General features: G+C 35.0%; 1 pseudogene; it reads left to right on the top strand.

Annotated features, from left to right (window-relative positions):
• The window catches only part of LOC149558777 (U3 snoRNP-associated protein-like EMB2271), a 45,477-nt pseudogene extending 18,013 nt beyond the window's left edge, over positions 1-27,464 (top strand).
• Positions 27,465-27,696: the final 232 nt, after the last annotated feature.

A 27,696-nucleotide genomic window follows, 5' to 3' on the forward strand; every position in this document is an offset into this window, starting at 1 on the left:
ATTATGTTTTATGCTATATTTCTTGTTTTGTGCATTTCATATGCTCTGAGGCTATACTTTATTTTGTTTCAAATATTAAGCCTATGTTCATGTTATGTTAGTTATCTGTATAGATGCCTTGTTGTGCTATGTGGAAAACAGACCGGATTTGTTAATTCACTTACGTTTGCACAGTCTGGACGATTTCTTATTGCTGGAGTTGGGCAGGTACGCTTTTTATTTTTATACGCAATCTGAGTTCAGTATGATTCAAAACCATTGTATTTTTTATTTTCAGCTTATATTGAAGGTTTTTATTTGTTGTTTCTATGGTGGGCAACAACCAAGGTTGAATTCTTGTCTGTTTTTGTTCTAACTTCTAATATTCAACAATCTAGAAGAATGCCAAAATTTCTAACATACATGCATTGACATTGCATTTTTTTGGTAGGAGCATTCTTCTTTAATGATAAACATGGTCTTGCATTTATGTGGTTGCACCTAATACTTCCTATTCTCCTACTGCTGAAACATTGATTTATAAGGGGTAGTCTATTTGTTTAATTGCTAGATTAAATGTGCATCATGCCTCTATCTCCCTAGCTCAAGGTTTCTTTTCTGATAAAGATTCACGTACCCATATACCTTGTATCTTGATTTACCATTTCATTAAGCTCAAGTATTGGATGACCGTGAATGATAAATAACCCTTTTTGTGAACACAAATTCATAATTGTTTGCACAACTTGTTATTTGGTATTTTTATGAACCTTTCTCAATTGATTAAAATTTTGAATGCAATGTTGGACCATTTTTATACCTTTCTTGAGCAACAGCAACACTAGATATCTTATGGACATGCAGATATCCAAGGTAAATGCAAGTCGACCTACACGTTTAGGTGAACATGTGATGTCTGTCCCTTTTGGGATTTACTTGGATTAAGCCCAAAAATAAAAAATCAACTTCAAGATGAGAATGCATAATGCTCAGTGACATAAACTTGTAATAAAGTTGCCCACTCTAAAGATCCTAATTGGAATTATTTTTGGTTTAGGATCTGCACTTGTCAATAGTCACTAGAAACTTATATTACTACAATAAATATTAATAATCCATAATAGCTTTTAATTACATAAATCCATATTAATATCTAATTCCACATCAATTTCATTTTGAGCAATTATATTCCAATATTTAATCATATTAGGAATGTATTAGGAATAGCTTGCATACTGCAATCCCAAGGATAATTGTTTTTGTATTCTGAGAGCATGCGCGGAGCTCACATCCATCCATCCCAGGTGGCCTACTTGATAAGACTCTCAACCCCAAGGGCACTCAATGCCCTTGGTCCATATGTATGACAAGCGTAAGGTCTCCTCCATCCCTCAGTCCACCCTGGAGGTTGCTGTCCTTGTTCTGACTTGGGGGCATGCAACTCGCCTCAACCCATGAGAATGGCTCCAACCATCTTAGAGTGGCATACTTGATGGGGCCTCAAACTTAGGGGCACTTAATGCCTCTGGCCTACAAGCATAACAGTCATCTTGGTGGGCATGCTTGGGTCTCATGAACTTCAAAATATGTTCCTAAAGGAAATTTCTTTATCATTGCCAGCAAAATATCTCTTGATGAATTAATAGATTTATTCTCAAATAGATGTAACAAGTACACACACACACACTCACACACCCCTATGCACGCACGCACACACACAAGTTGCTGCTCTCTATTTGTATTTCCAAATTGATGTCTGTGATGATTGATTGAATGAATTCCTTTGATTTGTTGATTTGAGGTATTGGTGGATGATGATCTAAGATTGTTGATTTAGTAAAGTGATGGTTGATTGCTGGATTGTTTTTATCTTATTCACAAGATGAAGTGATGATTGATGATGATTTGATTGACCTAACTGATTGTTTGTTTGCTTGATTTCTTTAGGGATTGTTGATTGATGGATGAATGGAGGATTTGTTTTGTTGGATTTTGGAGTGATGATTGAACATTGAATGCTTGAAACGATTTCTCATTTATACTTCATTGGTGAAAGAGTCACCTCCTTTCATAAGAATTGGGTCACAACCCTTCTTTGTGCCTTTTGATAATAGTACCAAAAATATCTAATAGAAAATTGACCTAGCTATTTATCCAAGGTTAGAAGATTGTATTTGGGGCTTGGTAAGTGCACTCAACCCTACACCTGTTAACGATGCAATTCAAAAAGAACTTAATGTAGTCATCATGCTTACGAAGGACAAGAACTGTACAAAGACTCAAAATCTCCTAAGCCTTTTAGTTTTTATAAAGACAAATGAAAAAACCATTGATGCCTTACAAAGAAAGGAAAGAGTCTATGAAAAACAAATTGTGTTTTAAGTGCAAGGAAGAAAGGGAATAGGATATATTTGTAAAAGACAATGCGAAGACCAAAATTTGTATTTTAGCTACCAATAACAATTGATACTAGGCACGTGTGGAAAGGAAAGTCGAGCATGCTATATGGAAGCATTATCTGGCAAAGTAGTATAGAAAGGAGGGAAAGAAAACCCTAGCAAATGAAGATGGGGTGAAGAAGGGAAGATCATGGGAACTTAGCCACCATCTCACAAGCCTCCAGATCTTGGGTAGTGGGGCATTCTACAACTTGATCAACAAAGACTTAGTTGCAAAATTGAAATTGGAGATTAAGGACTTCAATGGTTTTACAATGGGTCAATTTACCAAGATAATTCCCTGAGTAGAAATTACTCCAGGGAAACACCCTAGCGAAGAGGATTTCCGTGTAACATTAGATGCCAGTGAGAGATTGGGTACTCGGATACGCTCCTGGGGATGCTTCATTTTTGACCTTCCAAATTTGGAGATATTTTTCCAACATAATGGAGTAGTAGTCACTTTGAGAGGGTTACTTGATAGATCACCAAAAGTAGTCTCATCTCAAATGAAGAAGTGGTTTTTTAACCACTAGGGTTGTACCAAAAGGTCGACCTGCGAATACCCGATACAACCACTAGACTTATAGAAGACACATGAGTCAGTTAAACCATGTTGCGAATCCAGTGAGGGATGTTGGCCTATTGCTAATTTAGCCGATAGGCTATTTGTGGGAGCTTTGTTTCCAGAAATTAAATTTTTGACAATAAAAGTTGTCAGTTTGGCCGAAAAATTGTAAATCTTTCCCATTAATTATTATCGACCAGTTTTTATCTCACTCCACTTTTAACTCTTGTTTTGATATTTATTAGTTGTTATATTCACTTTTAAATATTGTTTTTCTTTTTCTATATATTTTTAAAAAAAAACTATTACTTGTGATCTCATATTAGTTCATGTTGTGATCTCTATTTATTTAATTTTTGATTCTCAAAATTGATTTTGGTTTTAGCTTTTAAATTATTTTATTTTGTTCTAATGATCGAACATTGAATGCTTGAAACAATTTCTCATTTATACTTCATTGGTGAAAGAGTCACCTCCTTTCATAAGAATTGGGTCACAACCCTTCTTTGTGCCTTTTGATAATAGTACCAAAAGTATCTCATAGAAGACTGACCTAGCTATTTGTCCAAAGTTAAAAGATTGTATTCGGAGCTTGGTAAGTGCACTTAAGCCTACACCTGTTAACTATGCTATTCAAAAAGAACTTAATGTAGTCATCATGCTTACAAAGGACAAGAACCATACAAAGACTCAAAATCTCCTAAACCTTTTAGTTTTTATAAAGACAAATGGAAAAAACATTGATGCCTTACAAAGAAAGGAAAGAGTCTATGAAAAACAAATTGTGTTTTAAGTGCAAGGAAGAAAGGGAAGTAGGATACATTTGTAAAAGACAATGAGAAGATCAAAATTTGTGTTTAGCTACCAATAAGAATCGATACTAGGCACATGTGTGGAAAGGAAAGTCAAGCATGCTATATGGAAGCATTATCTGGCAAAGTAACATAGAAAGGAGGGAAAGAAGACCCTAGCAAATGAAGATGGGGTGAAGAAGGGAAGATCATGGGAACTTAGCCACCATCTCACAAGCCTCCAGATCTTGGATAGTGGGGCATTCTACAACCTGATCAATAAAGATTTAGTTGCAAAATTGAAATTGGAGATAAGGACTTCAATGATTTTACAATGGGTCAACTTACCAAGATAATTCCCTGACTAGAAATTACCCCAGGAAAACACCCCATCAAAGAGGATTTCTGTGTAACATTAGATGCCAATGACAGATTGGGTACTCGGATACACTCCTTGGGATGTTTCATTTTTGACCTTCCAAATTTGGAGATTTGTTTCCAACATAATGGAGTAGTAGTTACCAAAAGTAGTCTCATCTCAAAGGAAGAAGAGTGGTTTGTTAACCACTAGGGTTGTCCCAAAAGATCGACCTGTGTATACCTGATACAACCACTCGACTTATAAAAGACACATAAGTCAGTCAAACCATGTCGCGAATCCAATGAGGGATGTTGGCCTATTGCTAATTTAGCTGATAGGCTATTTGTGGGAACTTTGTTCCCAGAAATTAAATTTTTGACTAAAAAGTTGTCAGTTTAGCCGAAAAATTGTAGATATTTCCCGTTAATTATTTACCGACCAGTTTTTATCTCACTCCACTTTTTACTCTTGTTTAGATATCTATTAGTTGTTGTATCCACTTTTAAATATCATTTTTCTTTTTCTATATATTTAAAAAAAAAAATTACTTGTGATCTCACATTAGCTCATGTTGTGATCTCTATGTATTTAACTTTTGATTTTCAAAATTGATTTCGGTTTTAGCTTTTAAATTATTTTATTTTGTTTTTTATATTAGTTTATTTTTTTCTTTAAATATTATTTTTAAGTTTCTATAATTTATTTAGTCAATAAAATATTTGTTAGAGATGTTGCTATTTTTTCATATTATTTTTTTGTATTCCTTTTATTAATTTTTCATAATAGATTTTTTGAAGGGGTTTTTTAAAATGATTTTTTTTCATATTTGATAAATTGAATTTAAATAAATAATATTTATTAATCTATTTAAAAGATTTTTAATAAATATTATGTTATTTAAATTGAAAATTATTAATAATCTAATTTGTTCACAGAAGATTATATTTTAAATCTCCATTTTTAACTATTGTTTTTCTTTTCCTATTTATTTTAAAAATAATTACTTGTGATCTCCACATTAGCTCATGTTGTGATCTCTATTTATTTAGCTTTTGATTTTTAAAATTGATTTTGATTTTAGTTTTTAAATTATATTTATATTAGTGTAGTTTTTTTAGTTTCTATATTTTATTTAGTCAATAGAATATTTGTTAGAGATGTTAGTTTTTCATATTATTATTTTTTTATTTCTCTTATTAATTTTTCATAATAGATTTTTTGATTTTTTTTAATTTTAATTTTTTTTCATATTTGATTACAAAAAATTTATCGGTTAATTATTATTATTTGTGGTTAAAGATTTTTTATTATTAGTTAAGCTTGAGTAGATTTGAACCCAAAACCTCCCAATTAAGAGGCTCACAATTTACCGTTATGTTGTAGGCTCTTGCCTTCATATTTGATAAATTGAATTTAAATAAATAATAATTATTTATCTATTTAAAAGATTTTAGTAAAATGTTATGTTATTTAAATTAAAAATTATTAATAATCTAATTTGTTCACGTAAGATTGTGTTTTAAAAAATAATTTTATTATTGAGCACCTATCAAATTATCGTTGCAAGCACATGCATGCAATTGCTAGTAATCCCCCTCCCAACATTGCTCATTGCGACCTGCAAGGATTCAAACTTGTGACCAAGTTCTGGTATCACTTGTTAACTGCTAGGGGTGCCGTTGCACCAAGTGATCGACTTGTCAATGCCTGATACAAACTACTAGACTTATTGAAGACACATGAGGTTGTTAAACCATGTCGCAAATCCAGTGAGGGACTATTAACATGGTTTGTGCAATGTATGACTATTAACAAGACTTTTTCCCAAGGGAAGATAGTTCACATTGATATCCAACCCATGTAAAAAGAACATAGGAAGGTATTTGGTGATATTCCTCTAGGACTACCCCCAAAGAGAGGATTTGAACCTTTTGCATCCATCCTGGTGCTAGTTGAGAAAGTCAATGGCACTATGAAGATGTGCATAAATAAAAGGGTGTTAAAACAAAAAGACAAGAAAAACTCCCGTACTTTATCCCAAGAATTAATAGATTAATTAATGAATTACACAAATCAAAATATTTTTCCAAGATCGATTTAAGGTCTAGGTACCATCAAATAAAAATGAGAAAAGAAGATATTCCCAAGACGACTTTTAGGTTGGACACTTGAATTTTTGGTCCTACCCTTTGGCTTGACCAATGCCCCTGCAACATTTGAATTGTGCACAAATAATATATTGAGGAAACAACTAAGGAGGTTTCTATTGATCTCCGATAATATCCTTCATTACAATAGGACATGCAAAGAACATATGATTTATACTATGTTCCCCCAAGTTTCCTGTACAGGGACGGTGTTCGATGGCAGGATGGGTTTTCAGGACGGCAAATTTTTATGGTGATTTTGGGGATGGGGGGGATGGCAAACGGGGATGGCTATATATATATATATATAGAAAAATTAAAAATATATGTTCAAATTTGCAAATATACACATCATTCATATGAGCATGTCATTTAAACATTATAGAACCATAACATACAACATTTGAATGCCATCTAGGAAATAATATCCGATTTTAGTACCCAATTGTCAAAATGCATAACAATATCAGTGAACGCTGAACAATAAACATTAACAATTGTCAATATCAAAATGTCATAATGATAAACATGATAAATCTGAAAATCAAAATCAAAATATGCCCAAAGCTATAGGCCCAAAGGATAGAGGGCTGCCATAAAGTAATAAGTATCAATGTATCATAATCATGTTTTTTTTGAACTTAAAAAACAAAACATAGAAAAATGAAGCAGCTTGGTGCTCCTATTTTGCCTCTATTGCCTTTTAGGGCATTTGGACGGGTGGGGCCAACCTAGCCGACCAAGTTGGAGGCTTTAAAATATTTTTTTATGTTAAAACTTTTTTAATTTTATGTAAACAAAAAAGGGGGACGGCCAGCCATACCTAGTACGGAAAGGGAATGTTCGGAAAGGGAACGTTTGGACGTTCCCTTTTCGTACTGGGTACAGCTAGCCGTCCCCCATTTTTTCCCTCTAGCATCCCCAAGTTTTCGAGATGTCCCCTGCATTTTTTCACTTTTTGGGGACGGCTAGGGGACGTCCCCTACTTGTCCCCCTCGTCCCTAGGACGTTCCTGTCCTCAAAATGTCAGGTTTTAGGCCGGGTATGCATCCCCGGGGAACATAGGAATTATATTAAGCGAGTTCTAAGCATTTTGTGACAAGAACCACTATACACCAAGACTTGCAGATTTGAATATGGGCTAGAGGAGATTTTGTACCGTAGTCATCAAATCAATGCACGTGGAGTGAGTGTCGATGAGGATAAAATTAAAGCCATCAATAAATGGTCAACTAAGAACCCTAACACATTTATGGGGATTTGTGGGAATATGCAATTATTATTGATGGTTTGTAAATGGATTTTTTTGAACTGGCCACTCCACTCACAGGCTTAACTAAAAAGGGCGCTTTTGTATGGAATAAGCGACTCAATAGGCTTCTAAGAAATTAAAAGAGGTATAGGAGCTTATGCCCTATCTTATCCATGCTTAATTTTACGTTCTTTCATAGCCATCCTTGATTTTACGTTCTTTCAAATTGGTACTCCATCTATGACAAGAAGAAGTTAGCCATCATGCATACCCTATAACCTAGTCAAGACTATTTGGTTTGTGGGAAGTTCCATGTCAAAATAGATCATAATAGCTTGAGATTCTTTATTAATCAAAGCACCTAAATGAAAAACAATATACAAGCCTATAACTTTTGATCTTGATTATGTTTGTCCCCAGATGCCCTATCATAAGGATCCCACCTTAACTCCATGAAAAACATTGGAGCCAATTAGAGGAATGACATCATTGCGAAATATGTTAAAGACACACAAGATGATAATATTCTAGAAGGAAATATGCTCAATGAAGAATACAAAGTAGTAGAAAAACTTTTCTTGTACAAGAATAGGCTTTCTTGGTACCCAATTCTAAAATGAAGGACACGATTATTAAGGAATATTGTGGCAACTCGTTAGCCGGTCACCATGGATTTGACAAAACTTACAAAAAAGGGGAAAATACTTTTGGAAGGGACTTAAAAAAAGATGTCCTTTGATGTGTACAAAAATGTATGACTATCAAAGAAACAAAACTGAAGAAAGTCATCCAGTCATGTTCCTACAACCTTCATCCAATCCAAATGAAAAATGGGAATTATCTTTATGGAATTCATAATCTGGTTACTCAAGGTTGAAGGAAAGGATTGTATGTATGTAGTGGTGGATTGTCAAGCTCTGCAAATAGTTGAAACTTCTAACCGCATGACCTTGCAAGTTATCAGTGGTAAAGATAGTTCTTGAGCCTATCTTGGTAAGTTCTCTTCCATTTAATAGGTACTAAACTTACACCCAATACAAGCTACCATCCCCAAATAGATGTACAAACAAAGATTGTAAACAAGTGATACAAGGATACTTGAGGAACTATGTCTCTAGACAAGAAAATGAATGGACAAGATGGTTGCACCTTGGTGATCATTGTTATAATACCTCCAACCACATGTCATTGTTCATCCAAGAAAGTTGAGTACCAAGGGCCAAGGACTTTGCACAACAAAATATGGATATCGCGAAGACTCTCAAGGGCATCTAGCATCGTACCTGGAACTAACAAAAGATCTATACCAATTGGAATTGCATTGAGAGAACGCTTGAAGTTGGAGGTTTGGCTTTCTTATGGTTACAACCTAAGTTATCGATTCAGATGCGGATATAGGATGTAGGATTTTTTTGGGTACGGATGTGTTTAAATTCTTTGCATATTAATAAATATGCAAAGAATTTAAGAAATTTATAAATACAAGAACTTAGAGTTAGAAACATAGAAATAGACAAACATACATCATTTGATAGTATCGTATGATGCTTTACCATTGATCAAGATTCAAGATTATTTATATGTCAATTAAATAGTTCAAACTTCAAATTTAACTTCATAGCCACAATTATTCATGTTCTAGACTCCATGTCCAAACTACAAAATCAAAAACATAGTTCACGATTCAATGTTCACTAATCAGAATCATAAGGATTCTCAAAAAATTCTGGATCCTCCTCATCTCCAACATTTGCAAGCTCCATATCATTTGAACCAAGAATGGTTCCACTTGCACTAGATGCACCCTATGTCATAGACCTATCATCACCATCATCCACCATCTTAGTAAGATCATGAAGTGTTTCATCCAAGTTTGCACACTGAGGGAGTACATCCCAAATTTTGGCTGCCCCATCCAAGTATTCATCATCCTTATGTGACAAAAGATGCAAGCTGGTATGAATGTAGACCAAGTCCTCAGCTTTCTTTGACCCCAATTGGTTGCGCTTCACTGAATGGATATAAGAGTATGTAGCCCAATTCCTTTCAGCAGCATAAGAATTCACAACTCACATTGTGTTCACAAAATTAATTTTTAAACATACAAACGAAAAGCAAATGACAATATGATAGATGTTAAACACTAGATTGTAGAATACAAGTTGTATTCTAAAAACAAAAATCAAAACTTACTTGTGAGATGATTTTGATTGCAAGATGTTGTAGATGTTGGTATGGCTGATCATACATGTACCACCATGTGATTGCTCCCATTTCATTTTGGTCCTTAATTGGAAATGGAGTAAGTGTTGCTCCGAAAGCAAATAGTTAAACTCTAGCCTCACCTTTTCATGCATCTCATCATCTTCGAAGATTCTTGCAAAAGCTTTGGAGCACCCATTAGCAAACTCTTCATCACCATATGGTGCAATTCTATCTGGCATTGAAAGTATCGCCTCACTATAATACCTGAGAGATAAAGCATATGCAAGGGGGTGCAATGGGGTAGTCATCTTCTCCCAATGATGAAGAATTACTGCTTCTGCTTTAATGCATAAGGCTTGACATTCTGTAGGGTCACTCTCATGTGCTTGTATAGAATGTTTTACCATCTCAATCATGGTGTCCATGCCATTGTACACATCTGCCAAGAAAGGTGTATCTGTATCGGCAAAGTGAAGCATAGTCATGATGGGCTCGGTGATATCTAGTACGTATTGCACACGAGTCCACCAACAATCATCCAAGATCATACTCCTAATCTTTAGGGCTCTTTCTGTATTTGAAGCCTTCCACATACCCCATTGAGGACAAATGACCATTTGGCTCAAAGCGTTTTGCACCTTAAGAAGTCGTCTCATAACAATAGTATGAGATGCAAAATGGGTCTTAACAACCTAAGCAAGTGAACAATATGTCAATTGACAATAAAAGTGTAAATATTAACTAAATTGCAAATCCATGAAATTTAATAATTACAAAAAATTAATTTACCTTCAGCAACTCCAATTTTGAGTACGTTCTAAAAATGGATTGTGATTTTTTTCCAAACATTTGTGTGTCCTCTCCCTTTTTGTATATTTGCTTCACCTAATCTATTTGAGTGCCAATCTCTTGCATGATCAAGTTGAGGGAGTGTATAGTGCATGGTGTCCAAAAAATATGGCTATACCGACCCTCAACCAAAGCACCAACTCCCCTACAATTTTTGGCACTGTTTGTAACAACTTGGACCATATTCTCACTACCCACCATATCTATGGCCTTAATGAAAATATTAGAGATGAATTTTGAATCCTTCACCTCCATCTAACAATCAATTGCCTTTAGAAACATTTCCCGTTTGGGGGACACTGCAATCACATTAATTAATGACCTGTTTCTTGTATCTTCCCAACCATCAAACATAATTGTCACACCCAAAGTTTTCCAAGCACTTCTAATGGGTTGAAGTTCTTTCTCTATAGAAACTCTCTCCTTTTGCAAGAGTATGGTACACACGTTTTCATACCCAGGACTTGTGTAATCATTTGGTGCTTCTTTGATGACTCTTTCCATTTCCTTCCAATGTGGTGATCTTACCAGGTTGAACGCAAGGCCATTAGCATAGAGGCAACGTGCAATGGCTTCATTAGCGTGGTCTCTTGCCTTCATTTTAAATGTAGAGTGCAATGGGCCTCTTTTTTGGGCTGATGCACTATTTTCTACTTCTTCCTCCTCTCCCAATACAAGTACTTGCATGAATGAACGTTTGGAGGATACAATTGGTTCCGGTTCAATGGGTGATTGCATTTTGTTCATTTTTGAGGAAGGAGGTTGATAATAACTTTTTTTTGATCTTTTAACCAAACGATCGACAACTTCTTGTTCTTTTATGAACGAAGCTATCTGTGCATCAAACAACCCCTTCCCCTCTGCACCTTTGCATATTCCAAAAGCTCTACGAACTGGGCCCATAAAATGAAGTTTTACTCGGGAATAAGAGCTATTAAAAGGCTTTCTTTTGTTACTTTGATAATAACTACAACTCCAACTATAGGAGCCACCACTTGAAACCTGTGATATTCTTGTTGCATGTCTTCATAGAGGAGACCCTAAATTAATTTTGAAATTATCCCCTCCTTCCCCTGCCATTGAACTCTGACCTTGCCCTCCCTCCCACTGAACTTTGACTACTAGTGGCCCTAACTACCGGTGGCAACCATTCTTGCACAATACAATGTAGTTTCTTTCTATAATAAGAAATTAAATAAATTTAAATAAATAAAAAAACTATGAATATCAATTATCAAGCATACAAGTAAAAAACAATGATACAAAACCATTCGAATAGATACCTAAACTTGTTTCTAAATTTCTTTAGAAAAAATAAATTGAAACAAACATGGAAGATTTCTTCACAAACTTCCAAAGATTCATCAAAATCTCAAAAAATTTCATTGAGACACTCAAGAATAGGATAAAATGCTTACCTCTTTGTGTTTTAATGAACTTGTGGAAGTCAACTCTCGCCCTACGATGATTCCTCTTTGAAAATATAATTAAGTTGCCTTCAAAAGGCCAAAATGGAAGCCAAATGAGAAGAGCAAACCCAGCTGCAACAAAATGATAGTTGAATGGTTGAAAGGCCTCTATTAGGGCCGTTTTAGGGTTTGGCAAATAAAATGTTATTAAAGTGCTAAAACGTACATGTTTTAATTTTCTTGTAAAAGTGAAAATTCATTGTTTTTTTGTTTTTCTGGGCTGACGCACGTGGATGTGACTGGAATTTCCCGGATGCCACCCACAGGCATCCAAATGTGGACGGAAGCCTACAATGCCTACATTGGTATCCTAGGTTACAACCACAAATAATTTTCAATCAAGGCTAGTGGAGTGGAAGCTCGATTTTTCGGATAATACAAGATTATTAGAGAGATGTGATAGCTTTGGAATTGGAATTGTCTGGAAATATTAGAATCCACAATATATTTCATGTTTCCATCGAAGGCAAATTTATTTTTGAAACTTGAAATCTTCCTTGCTATGCGGGAGAAAAGATTATAGAATAAGACTTCCGAGCTATGGGGAAGAAAAGATAAAAGAATAAGACTCCCAAATTATTGGTTCAGTGGAGAAAGGCCTGCCTATAGAAGATGCTACATGGGAAAGAGAAGATCATCAATTGTCTGAATTTGAGATTGCTCGAGGATAAGCAATATTGGGAAGGGCAGACTGTCATGGCCCCGCAATAACCTAAAGTAAAAACAAATATTTAAATTGATAATGAAGATATATGTATTCCACCCAAAAAACTGTTACTCTCCTCCAGTGAAGGTGGTGATGGTAGTTCATCGTCTACAACAGACGATGGATATTGATGATACATTTTTGTCAAGCAGCAGTACGCAATCGATTATGTATTAAGAATATTACTAGTTGTGTTGTGAATAGATGTTAGAGATAGTCATAGTTAAGAGCAACCACCTAATTAAGACAAGTGATCAAGGCCAACAATTAGTTGGAAACAGTCACAGTACATTCGGGAGAAGGTATACCATATGTTGGTTGACAGATTTATCCTTCAAAATGAATGATACAGAAAGACTCAGAATGCCCTAACAGAAGAACAAACTCAACCAACAGTTGGAAAGACTATCATGGAATTGCTAGCTTTCCTCTGAATTGAGAGCTACAGCTCCCTCCTAAAAGATATTCAACGAATTAGTTACTGATTATTTCTTTAACTAGAAGACACGAAGGCAACTAACATTCATTCATCAATACGAAATGAATGTGATTACATGAAAGATTCAGAGAAAAATAAACAAATGATCAACAGATCACATATTCAATCTTCCCTATTACAGAGAAATCAAAAGGGAATTTAATATCTCTATCTGCAAAACATGTATACATAAACCAACAGATTCACATTGCAAACATCTACTTGACAAGATGATCCAGGATAATATTAAAAAACATGAAAGAAACAACCAACTGATTTATTTCAATCAGAGAAGTAAATATCTGGACCAAAACATCTAGGATACAAACTTCTCTTTTATTTTCAATACACAACAAAAATGATCCTTGGATCACTTTTAACCCTGCCATTAAAATCTAGCTGCAGAAAACACAAATATAATTCCCCTTTCTCTCTGTTATAATCAGAACTTCGAAAACCATCTTCTCTTCCCTGTAGCCTACAGACTTTCGAGAAAGAAGCAACCTTTTCTGGCCCATCTTTTTCAATAAACAGATTCCCCTGGAAAACATTATTCAGTTTTGCAACTGAATCTTGAAAAGGTCCCTCTTCATTGGTTTCTCACTTTTCCCTATTTTAAAATATCTGACCCTTATGTTTACCTTTGCTGTAAGGAAATATCATTTTATTTTTACCAATTTCTTTACTATTGAAAAAAAAGTCTGCACCCTTGCTTGAGGTATGACCCTCAAGCGACCTTGTGTAACATGGAAACAACCTTCAAAAGTGTGACTTGCGCTCTGAGGCTGAATCTTCGGAGAAGGCTGGCTTCCTTACTATTATGCACCCAAACTAAAACTGGCAAGGAAAAGGGAGAAGGAGAACTGAAAGAGAATGTAGAAAGGGAAAGGGGGTGATGCTCCGAGATAGAAGTGTGGTCACAGCTCTGCCTATGACTGCACTACACAACAATGAAAATCCGGAATACTCTAGTCTTGACTCTATTCTATGTCAAAGGAACCACATGCAGGTTTGGAACTGATTGAAGTGCTGAAAGGAAAGATATTTCACTATGCAACAATTACTAATAGACTTAACACAACATATGAATCAAGAAAACAGAAAGGAACTATTCACTACAAGGCAAATACATGCACTAGAGAGCAGAATGGTAAGAATAGGTAAGAAAATGACAAGTTTTATTAATGGAAGGCAAAGTTGCAGTTACAATAATAGTGCACAAGGCTGTTGTCATGAACCAGAGAAGAACAGAGAAGAACTCAGAAAAAGTATTTACAACTTGTCTTTATAGAGCAGGCATAACTCGGATCTAAACTATGGAGTTCAAACCCCAACTTAAGTGGAGTTGAATTGCAGAGAGCAATAAATGAATATCAAAGTAAAATCTGATCTTAAAATCAGCTTGGTGTAGTGAAGTGACAAGAAGGGCAAAACAAATGCACCCAGCCGTAAGAAATCAAATCCCATGAGATTTGATCATTACATTCAATAAAGAGGCATGGAGATGCAAAGGTGTTGTGCAAACAAGGCCTAAGAGTGTAGTTTAGCATTAAAGAACAATCCTTGTAATGTGTCATGGCCGCAACAAATGAATTCACACCACTGTTAGAAAACGCGTGATGGAATAACATGCACTGTTAACCTGCAGCAAAATTGTAGAGTTAACCCGCGTGGAATAAATCTGATTTGCCCCAAAAAAGATGAATCCTCGATGTAGATCTTCATTTTGAAATAGACGGCCCAAATGCTGCAAGAAATCTCCTCAACAAGTGAATAAAACCCAACTGTAGATCAAGATCTTCATAACAAATGGATGGCTGAGATGCATACATAAATTTTAAAAGATGCGTCTAGATCTAAGGCAGCTATGCAAAAATACAAAAACCATTGGATCAAAAGCAACCCAACATAAGAAGAATTTTCCATGTGGCATGAATCAGTTGGTCAACACATTCCCAATTGCACGGTGGAGGAGGCAGCATGCGATTTCATGAAAGCAAAAGGGTAAGCCTTCCGAAATAGCAAATTTCGTTATTTTGGAAAGAGGAGCAAAGTCATTCTCTAAAATGGCGAAAATGGTTAACCCTGACAGAAAACGTGTGTTAACCCGCAACTTGACAAATGAGACGACCTAGTTCACTAGGTCAAAGAACACACTGAACTAGCTCGATTGATGAAGGAATCGAGTCAATTTGGTTCATGAAGAGACCGAGTTAACACAAAATGTTAACCCCAACCTAATTATGTGTTAACCCACAAAAAGAAAATAGTCCATTGAAGATATCCCTGATCGGTTATTGATGGTGGGTTGAATGGGAGGCAAAAATGGCTAACACTTACGTTAACTCTCCCGTGAACATAATTTTCACCTTTAATGAAAAGATTTAATCTCTTAATAGATATTAAAAATTGCTAATCTGGGTGAATATAGTTTCACTTGAGATCGCAAATATATATCCAGGTTTCCTGTACAGTGAATTTCATCTTTCAGAACTTTGTGTAAATATTTTCAATTGAGTAGCAATACTCACTTGGCATATTGTTGGGCCTAGAGAGAACTATAATTTTTTAATTCTCAATACCATACTTCATGTAAAATTTTGCCTTTAATTCCCTTTACTTCTGGAAATGGGTATAATTTTTAATTTTTTGATGTACCTTTGCCATTCAAGGGTAAATTTAGGAAAGTTGAACCCACTTTGTGTAAAGTTTCTGCTAATTCTTTGTTCTTTTGATCAAACTATTAGTTCAGTCTTGAATTGCTGAGAATGGTCTTCTAAATATTATGAATATTCAAATTGTTGAGGAATTTAACACTTATCTTAAATGTAGATCCAATAATCTACAATCGATCTTGATTGAATTAGAATATCTCTGATTTAGAATTCGTTGGATGTAAAATGCTTAGAGGAGCAGACTGCTGTAATTGTGTGTCCTATAAATTACATTTACAACCTACTATATATCCTTTCTAAAGGGTATGTCCCTTAGAGGGACATAACCCTTCCTAAATGAGCACTAATCAAACTCCTTCCTAGTCTGCGATTCATGAAGATATAATTAATAGCACTTAACAAACTAATTGTTAGTTTGGTTAAACATTATAATCTTGTTTCCTAAGAAGTCGCTGGCCCTTAGAGTCATATATAAAATGCTAATTTAGAGATATATTATACTGAGAAGAACATTTATGGTCTGTACTATCAAACCTGTAGGTGATCAGGTTAACATTATTAACACTCCCTCTTAAACTGATAATCCTATAGAGGGATATTATATCTAGCAACACCAATACAGAAGAATTAATACTCTCTATCTGTTTGATTCTTCTTAGTATATGGTATCATAGAACACATGATACAAAGTCATATTACTAAACCTGTGGTATGACAAATCACTACTACTAGTGATATTATACAGGATAAATCTGAAGAGTAATCTCTTCGTTTATCCAAATTGTGATTTCATAGAAACTAGTATCACAACAATATCTAGAGTTTAAGATCTATCAAAAAACAGGATAACCTCAGAGAAGAATAAAATTCTCCCTTTATCCAATTTGTGACTCATAAACATAGCAATGTCTACATCACAATATGATCTTGAACTCATCTAGATCTTACAGTAGAACTCTTATGTTTAACACATTATCTAAGAGATAGTCATCTCTCATAATGTTTTGTACAAGTGTCCATTATTTTTCAGAGATCATCACCTCTTAAAATAATGAATACAAATGGTGGAGCCATAACAGTCGATAGCTTGACAAAAATAAAATTATTTTATTAATAATCAAAAGAGTACAAATGGATTACAACTCAACCATACCAAGTCTCCTCTCGAAATGTTCTATCTTTACTCTAGATAGAGGTTTGGTGAGTATGTTTGCTATCTGATTTGCAGTACAAATGTATTCCAATTTTACAGAATTCCTGTCTATCATATCTCTTACATAATGGTAAGAAATTTCAATATGTTAAAACCTGTCATGGAAAACTGGATTCACTAAGAGTTTGATGGAACTCTGATTATCACAATGAATAATCGTAGGATTCATGGCTTGCCCAAGTAAATTAATAATCCTACAAGTAACTTCCTCAGCCAGACTGCTTCATGAGAGGCCATTGCTGTTGCAATGTATTCTGCTTCTATGGAGCTCTGAGCAACTAAAGACTGCTTTTTGCATATCCAAGATATTAGAGTTGATCCTAAATTGAAACAGCATCTTGAAGTGCTTTTCCCGTCTTTAACACTTCCACCCCAATCTGAATCGGTGAATCCATGCAAATCTAAAGCAACTTTCTCATATTTGAGTCCAAAATTAAGGGTGCCTTGTAAGTATCTCATAGTGTGTTTAATCGCAACTAGGTGAATCTCCTTTGGTTCACACATAAACTGATTTAAGGCATTAACTGCATAGCAAATATCTGGTCTTGTATTTACGAAGTACATAAGTGATCCAATCATCTGTATGTAGAGAGTAGAATCTATGGAAGGTGATTCTGCTACTACTTCTTTAAGTTTATGTAAATTAGTCTCCATTACAGAAGACATAGACTTGCAATTCCACATTCTAAATCTGTTCAAAATGTCTGATGTGTACTTCCCTTGATTAAGTATGATACTGTCAGAATACTGTCGTACTTCTAATCCTAGGAAGTAATGGAGAAGCCCCAAGTCTTTCATCTCGAATTCTCTAGTTAGATCTTTCTTGCATTGATCTATAAGATGATCATCACCTTGATTAATAATTCATCAACATACAATATCAGAATTACCATATCATTTTTATCTCTTTTATAATACAAGTTTGAATCGGCTTCATTCTTGGAGAATCCTAAGCCGGTGAGATATTTATCAATTATTTCATACCAGGCCCTGGGAGCTTGTTTAAGCCCATAAAGAGCTTTCTTGAGCTTGCAAACAAAAGCGTTAGGATCATGAGTTTCAAATCCTTCCGGTTGCTCTAGATAGACTTCTTCTTAAATCTTTCCATTTAGGAATGTTGTTTTTACATCCATCTGATGTACCTTCCATCCCTTTGATGCGGCAATTGCTAAGACTGCTCTTACGGAGGTATATTTGGCAATAGGAGCAAAGGTTTCTTCATAATCAATCCCTTCTTTCTGAGAAAATCCTCTGGCTACAAATATGACTTTATACTTCTCAATACTACTGTCAACAACATGCTTTATTCTAAATATCCACTTAGAAGAAACAACAGGTTTTTCTTTAGGTCTTGGAACAATTTCCCAAACATCATTTTTTATGATAGATTGGTATTCTTCTGTCATAGCTTCTTTCCAAGCTATCTGTTTAATAGCATCAGAGGGATTGGTTGGCTTTGTTTTGGATAAGTCACTCATGTTAGCTGTATAACCAGAGAATCTTTTAGGTCTTTTGCTTTCTCTGACTGTTTCGGAAGGTGCAACAAAGTCTTGGGCTGCTTCAATTGTTTTAATGGCCCAAAGTGGTCTTTTCTTTGAATTTTCTTTAAGGTTCATATTTTGAATGTCATCTTTGATTTCTTCTAAGTTCTCCCTCTGGGACCCAAAGTCACTATTTCTTTCAAAAATAGATAAAGAAGAAGGTTCATCAGAACTTATGACTCTTTTGAATGCAAGATCTTCGTCAAAGATTACATCTCTGCTAAGTTCAATAGTTTTTTGTCCAGGTATGAAAATCCTATATGCTTTAGAAGTTTCACTATACCCTACAAAAATACCTTTCCTCCCAGAGGGTTCTAACTTGGTTCTATTTTCTTTTGGAATATGGATATATACAGGACGTCCAAAAATTCTAAGAGGACTTATATTGGGTTTTACTTTAGTAAATACTTTTTCAGGGATTTTATCTTAAAGATAGGAGTGAGGGCTTCTGTTTTGCAGTACAAGAGGCTTCTGCCCAAAGATAGTATTCTAGATTTTGGTCAAAAATCATAGCCCTAGCAGCTTCTATAATTGTCCTATTCTTTCTTTCTGCTACCCTATTTTGCTCTGGGTTATAAGGAACAATGTACTCCCTCTTAATTCCTGATTCGTTACAAAACTTTTAAACAAGTCTGAGGTATATTCTCCTCCGTTATCAGTTCTAAGGGTTTTAATTTTATGTCTTGAAATTTTTTTAGTTAATGCTTTGAATTCTTTAAATCTTTGTAGGATTTTTTCTAATTCCTTGCATTTTAAAAAGTAAATCCATGTTTTCCTAGAGAAGTCATATATGAACAAGATATAATACCAAAATTCTCCAAGAGAAGGAATAGACATAGGTCCATATAAATTGGAATGAATTAATTCTAGTACATTATTTGTTTTTCTAGTACTATAATGAAAGGGACTTCTGGTGCTTTTACCCAGAGCACGCCCTTTGCAAATACTAGGATGGTCTTTATTTAATTTGGGTAATCCAGTAACCATCTTCTCCATAGTTGATAAGGTTTTAAAATTTAGATGCCCTAATCTTCTGTGCCATATTTCATTTGTATCTATAGCTTCATGGACTAGGGCTTGAGTGGATTGACTAGATTCTGTATTTAATTCATACAAATATTCTTTTCTTTGACCAATTAACTTTGCTTTTTTGATAGAAGAGTTATTAGCCCAAGTTAATACTTTTCCATCTATGAATGCAACATTATGTCCATCATCTTCAAGTGCTGTAATTGAGATTAGGTTTCTTTTAATCCCTGGTACATAGAGTACACCTTTAAGAAGAAGAGTATTTCTTGATCTTAGTTTCAAAGTACAATTTCCAATTCCTTCAACGGGGTGTGCTGAGTTATCACCAATGTTAGCTTCACTATTAACCTTCTCTGATAAAAAATCTAGAGTTTCTTTATATCTCGTTATATGTCTAGAAGATCCACTATCAATTACCCATGCTTTATTTGAAATTTCATTTGATAGAGAGGAATACAAAACACGGTTCTCAGGATCATTAGTATCTTCTTCTTTAGTGACATATGTACAATTTGCCTGTTGTTTGGAATTTTTAAGACAATTAGATCTATAGTGTCCAAATTTTTCGCATTTGAAACTATTTATTTTAGATAGATCTTTCTTGGGCTTCACATTTTTTTGATTTCCCTTTTTCTTCTTGAAATGCTTCTTCTTGCCCTTATAAGAGTTTGTATTAAGAACGTAAAGTTCTTCATCTTCTACTTTTGGTTTCCCTCTTTTCTTTAGTTTTCTAGATTCCTCTTGAAGACAACTATTCTTGAGTTTGTTAAAGTCCAGAAGCTGATCTCTCGCACTTATTCTTTGTGCGAATGTCTCCCATGAATTTGGCAATCCATGTATAGCCATAAGTATTAATTTTGTGTCACTAATGATGGTTCCTATGCTTGATAGTTCATCTCTAATGCCAGAAACTCTTAGGAAATAAGAATTTATCGATTCTCCTTTCTTTATTTGAATGTGATTTAGTTGCCTTTTTAGTGCAAGAACCCTGGTTGCATTTTTTATTTCATATGCATTTTGTAATACGTTCATCATATCAAAGGCAGTTTGATGTTTTGTAAGCATAGGTACAATATCATTTTTAACTCCATCCAAGATGATTTGAATAGCTTTTCTATTTTCTTTTCGCCATATAGATTTGTGAGGTTCAACTGGGGGTTGTTTGGATGCTCCGTCAACGAATTGTTTAACATTGTTCTCTTCAAGAATCATCAAGATTCTGAATTTCCAGGCTTCAAAGTGTTCTTTTCCATCAAACTTGTCCTCAAGTCTGATTGTGTATGCCACTGAAGATAGGAGAAAGCTACTAAATATATATGAAGTTTGATAACTGAGTTTTGCAGAGCCCTAGAACTGATAACTTGGCTCTGATACCATGTAAAGTTTCTGCTAATTCTTTGTTCTTTGGATCAGACTATTAGTTCAGTCTTGAATTGCTGAGAATGGTCTTCTAAATATTATGAATATTCAGATTGTTGAGGAATTTAACACTTATCCTAAATGCAGATCCAGTACTCTACAATCGATCTTGATTGAATTAGAATATCTCTGATTTAGAATACGCTAGATGTAAAATGCTTGGAGGAGCAGACTGCTGTAACTGTGTGTCATATAAACTACATTTACAAACTACTATATATCCTTTCTAAAGGATATGTCCCTTAGAGGGACATAACCTTTCCTAAATGAGCACTAATCAAACTCCTTCCTAGTCGGCGATTCATGAAGATATAATTAATAGCACTTAACAAACTAATTGTTAGTTTGGTTAAACATTATAATATTGTTTCCTAAGAAGTCTCTGGCCCTTAGAGTCCTATATAAAATGCTAATTTAGAGATATATTATATTGAGAAGAACATTTATGGTATGTACTATCAGACCTGTAGGTGATCAGGTTAACATTATTAACACTTCGGTTTGGAGTGTGATCATCTGGTGTGTGTGCACAAGACACATAAAGCCCCATGACTCTGGAAGCATCTTGCACACTGTACTGGTTGCATTTGTGCAAACTATGCTCCCCTGTGAAAAGATCGGAAATGTGAAAGAAAATGGAAAAAGTTGAGCTTCTCTGCAATGACAGTCATTACAGAACTCTATTGAAGATCAAGACCAGATTGAGTATTGAGATTTCCAGTATTTAGCATGTTTTCAATAACTTTGATAATACTCCCAGAAGGAGCCTTATCCATTGCCTTCTTTGCCTTATTTATATCTTGAAGAACAAACTCAAAACTTGTATCCTGCATCTCCCGCAGAAGTTGCGCCCTAACCTTGAATAACCATTCATGGAGCTTCTCCTTTACCAACTGTGTCAATTCCTATAATGGCATTATGTTTGAGATAGTGTATCTTAACCTGCGCAATTCCTCAGCACAAATTTCAACTTGAAGTTGTAACTGGTCTGGAGTATGTAGAGAAGAGGCAAGGAATTCAGGACATGATAGATATCCAAAGATTTTTCTTGAAATTTAGTGATATTCTGCTGGCTGCAAAGTACCCTATAAACTTGACTCCCTTTTGTACTACATCTTTCTATAAGTTCTCGAGCCTTCTTCAAAGAAGAATATAGTTCTTCAAATACCCTGACAACTGATCCCATCAAAGCTATCTTTGAGTCCTTACCATCATCCAACAGAGGCTTCAAAAGCTTCAATCGTTCAACCAGACATTGGCAATTTGTATGATCTGCCCCAGTCTTCCCATTCAGCGTCACAATTTCATGAATTGCTTGATAAATGTCAGAAAATAAAACATGTAGAGTATCCATAGGCCTTACACTGTCACCTTGTACATAATGACGATCTGCAATGTTTTGAACAGAAGGAAATCATAGCATTGCCATGTCATAAAGACCACAGTCTCTGAAAAACAGCATCCCCTTGGGCTTCAAAATCAATAAGCATTCTTTTATGACATGTGACATTCTCTTCAAAGGTACTGAAGACACAGTGAATATCTATCACTGTGTCACGAAGTCCAATCTACCGGTGCAGTATAGCCAACTGGGAAATGTTCCAATAGAGAAGTCACAACAGAATGGTTTGATGATGTGCTTCAGACATTCCAATTGCAGCAACCACCATTTCTTGAGCTCTCTCTAGAGTAACCATGATACAGTCACATGCATAGATAATTCAACCACTATTTTGCCTCATAATCCTCTGTTTTTGCAACTTCGGAGATTGACCGTAAGAGCTGGAGCTCGGCATTGGAGTTGCATGCATTTTTTTTGAACTTAAGAAAGAGCCCGATCCTCTGCTTATCTCAGCTATTCCAAAGCCTTTATAAACTTTCGGGAGAAAATATAACTTTGGGCGTTCTTGTCGGGCTTTTCTTTGAAACTCACTAGCCACCCAATAATATCTACATCATAAATTAACCAAGGATTATAAGAAAGAAGTGTTTCTCCTACTTCCCAATGTTCTTTGCATAGTCGATCATAGGGCTATTCATAATGGACTCCAACATTTGTCAATTAAATGCCATAAAATTTGTCCATTGCATCATATTTATGGATCTCATTTTTAGTTGTGATTCTAGAATAATTTTGCTAAAACAGTGACCTTGAAACAAATCAAGCATGGGGTAAATATAATGCCCATCACGCTGCCCATTTTGTGAATCGGTAACTTGATCACGAATTCTGCCAACAATGGATCAAAGATGTATTATGAATCCAATATTCAAAACAATGCAAATAGCCCAATCACGCCTGTATAACAGTTATAACCATACAAGAGGTCACGATTTCTGATCATCTATGGGAATGTATGAGTATCCACTCAAAGTAAGCAAGAATGGTTTACAATATCAATTGGCTAATTTTTGTTATTGGACGTTCATTTGATGGGAAGTGGGAATGTGTGCCGATATTCTATTGCTTCTAATGTATAATTAATAATGAAGATTCCAATAAGCTTAATCTACCATTCCATCATGGAGGGGAGTGTACATATAGGGATTGTAAGTAGTATAAGATCCATTTGAGAGTGGTAACCCTGAGTGGGGCAGGGAGGTTGAATGGTGGCTGTCACTTTCTCGCTCTTGGGCTTGATGGATAGGTTCCATGTGCCCTGTACGATCTCCCATGGTGCTTCATAATGAGGATGGGTTCTTTGAAAAAGCCTTAAGGAAATCTCGTGTACATTAGGATTATATAATAATGATTAGAATTTTCTTTGGAACATTGTTGAAGTATGTGTTTGTTTAGCTATTGATAACTAACTTGGTGCGGGCCTTAAACCAAGGTATTAATCCAGACCTCGTTTAGGGGTCCTAGTGAAAATTAAGTGAAGTTCTAATAGGGAACATTATGCTCTCCCTCTCCCTCTCTATCTCCCTTTTCCCCTTCTCTCTTTCTATCTCTCTCTCTACATCTATCTATTTGTCTCTCTTTTCCTCTCTCGCTCTATCTGCATCTACTTCTAGACATGTCATAGTCTCTTTGCCCATTCATCTCTCCTCTCATCTCTTTCTCTCCCTCTCTAGCTTCCTCTTCCTCAACCTCTGTATCTCTCTCTCTCTCTCTCATGGACATCAAAAACGTATGTCAAAAATAGACCAAAATTTTCCCCATTTCACCTTCCACTCCTCTTTGGCGTACCCATCACACACCAATAGCAATTACTGGTTAGTACCAATGCCAGAAAAAAAAAAGGGCAGAGATCACTGGGATCGAACAACCTTAAGACATTTTCACTGCCTAACTCTGATGTGAGATGGCAATACGTACCAAATTGTCTCAAAAAACAGGATAATTTTTTTCCATGTTGTGCATTGTGGTGCTAGAAATCAACTCATGCATCTCAGACAAGACATAGAACTGCTTGTACCAAATTAAGTAGTCTATCATTAATTTGCAAACATTTCACCGTCAAACCATTTTTTTTTGTAGAATCTTTTGGAAGTTTTATGCTACACTGACAATTTTACCATAAAATTTGTAATTCTGAAAACACTGCGGTTGAGTTCAATATTTCCTGAGCTCTTTAATACATGTCTACTAATTACACAGATGCTGAAATCAATACACATTAAGGTTGAGTTTATCCTGTTAAACATTTGTAAGTATTACTGTACAGAAGCTTCATTTTAACCAATGATAGAAATGCTTGCAATTACCTTGTGCATCTGCACAAAGGTTCAATTAATGTTCTGCATTCAGCTACCGTGTCTGATTTTGAAGATAAGTTTCTATCAGATTATATGCTGGAAAGAATTGTTGCTGGCTTTTAACCAAGGTTGCTGACTGATTTGTGGGTCAATTCAATAGAAATAAAAATAAAATTTAATAACTAAATAAAGAAATACTAACACAGATCAATAAAATATTAAAAGTAACACTACAAGAAATTTGAAACGGCAAAGAGGTCAAAGGATTTCAGATCTAGAAATAAGGCCTAAAAACCACCCTTCCATTGACGGACATATACTCCTCTGTTACGCATTACTATTTTGTGTTTCAGTTTTACTGCACGAAACTTCTTCTTATGCTTAAATTACTTTAATGTGTGCCATTCTTCCTGGCTGGTTACTGTTCACTAATTCATTGTCCTTAAGTTGTTGTACTGTTTCGAAAGGAGAGTTTAATCATGTCTTACAGACTCAAATAATAAGCTTAAAAAGGCGAACCTTGAGACATGCATTCATTCATGTTGTGACTTATGGCAAAGAGGATACATAATTCTCTGCGAAGTTCTGCATACAATATATAAGTGTTTTTATTAGGGTTCTAGGTTACTTCCAATAGTTTCATGCTTCCCAATCGCTTTATATGATTCTACCTTTATATGCTAATTTAACCGCATTTCTATTGGGACATCTTTCATTGCAACTTGTTTTTTGTAATTAGTGCAAGGGAGTAGTACTCATGGCTGTGCAAAGTTTTGGGATGGAAGATTGTCACAAAGTGTTAAGTGAGTGCCGCCTTTGTCAAGGCTCTTTAAGCAATGATGTTGGGGTGATATTAGAGTGGATGCAAAACTCCATTAATGGGTCTTAAATATATCTTTATATATGTATTACTTATACTCTAAGATGTATGTGGGCATGTTTTGGAAGAGGGTAGCCAGCTCATCTCACATGTTAATTTTGTAGTAGAATTTATAGGTAGTCTAAGGCCATCACTCTATTATCAAATTTATATTTTGTTCTCCTTTTTTTCTTAATGTTGAGTATATTTTGTTGTTACAATACTTGGAGGATTCCACTCCAGTATTGCGTTTGGTCTATCATTTTGTACATTTTTTAGATATATCATATCTGTTTATCATTGAATATTTTGCTTAAATAGAAACTGTAAGATCGTAATTCCAATGCAGCATTCACCTGAGTTTTTGGTTCTGCAGCTTTTTGTCTCCATTCCTCTAAAATTGCCTGCACCAGACCCTGCATGGAATTATCCAAACTCTGTACATTTCAAGCTTTAGCATTATCGGTGGTCACAAGCATAATTATGACTGATTTTTTTGATTTATCTATGCTCATCGTACCTACTTAAATGCTTACCTTGTTATAAAAGACTGCATTGCACTATTGTTAATTAGTTCATGGCTTGATTTTTTTGGTGATACTATATCCAATACATTTAACAAGTTAATACATATCCAAACTAAATGTACTGGATATGGTGTTACATGTCTTTGGGAAAGGGAGGGCTCTGGTTTCAATAAATCCTATTTGCTCCTATACTTTTGCTTCCTTTCTTGTTGATTTATAGCTACAAACCAATGCTAAATGTACAATTTTTCACATTCATCTGCATATCTTTTCATTTTGAATTCTGTACGGATTCCTTCATATATTACAATTCAAGTTGTTTTATCAATCATTAAAATCAACAGTTAGAGCAAGCACTAATTATCTAATTGGAAATTTCTTAAACAGGAGCCTCGGTTAGGTAGATGGGGTCGCATTCAAGCTGCTCGCAACGGTGTTGCTTTGTACCCTATAGATATTTCATGATGAGCATGAGGAGAAAATTGGAATTATCGTATCATATCTTTGTTGCTTCTCTCAGTGATATGCCTGGTATGTACATTAGTGTATAGGAGAACTTGGTGCATGTTTTGGGAAATCCTTTATAGCAACACATTCTCCTGATTTGTTAATGTTTGCTTTATGTCTAAGGTCGTCTGCCGCATTTCAAGTTTCAAGCACCAAGATCGTTCTGACCCCTAACTGTGGCTGACCAGAATATTTTATTCGGGAATATATCAAATGTATTTTTAGGAAGTTGGCTTGGCATGAGACTTAGTGCAGAGAGAATTTTCTAATTTTGTCCTCTCAATCTATGCATTCTTTTATTTGTTGTAAAGCCAATGTAATTTTGTAGTAGATATGAAAAAAATTGCTTAATGATTTAATCTTTTTAATACACCTCTAGAAGTTGCCTTCTTGAGGTCAATTTTGAGAAACCTGAATCTACATCAGGTGCCATGCAAATTCGCCAGATTTTATCAAATTTTAGGCTATATCTAAATGGGCCTTGCAAAATAATTTTACATAGAAGGTGAATTGTATGGCCTATCAGTGCATGTCTCATTATTTAGTGGAGTTGGATTCTACTGAACATTATGTATTTTGGCATTTCTCATATTTAACTTTTCTGTAATATAGAAAATGTGCTCGATCTTTACTTGTATCATAAAGAATTATGTCATCAAATTGTCAAACAAGGTGACTGACACATGAGGTTGGTAGTACAAAATTACATTAAAGTCGCAAAAAATTAAAGAATGGATTTCACAACATAAAAATGCAATGTGCTGTAACATATAACTCATGAAACCATAATCAGGAGCTGGTGATAAATTGAATGGCTGTATGTTACTGCATGTGTGGCACCTTTTATGCTGAAATCAATCATTGTATTATTTTTGGCATTTTAACGTAATGGTGTTATATAATGTGTAATGTAGATCAAAGTTAAATATGTAGTTCTTTGTCAGGTGAAGACCACATTGCACTGCACGGATGGCATCCTTTTCA

Source organism: Cupressus sempervirens, chromosome 5, assembly GCF_028749045.1.
Source record: "Cupressus sempervirens isolate cs-2001-9-10 chromosome 5, ASM2874904v1, whole genome shotgun sequence".
NCBI classification, from domain to species: Eukaryota; Viridiplantae; Streptophyta; class Pinopsida; order Cupressales; family Cupressaceae; genus Cupressus; species Cupressus sempervirens.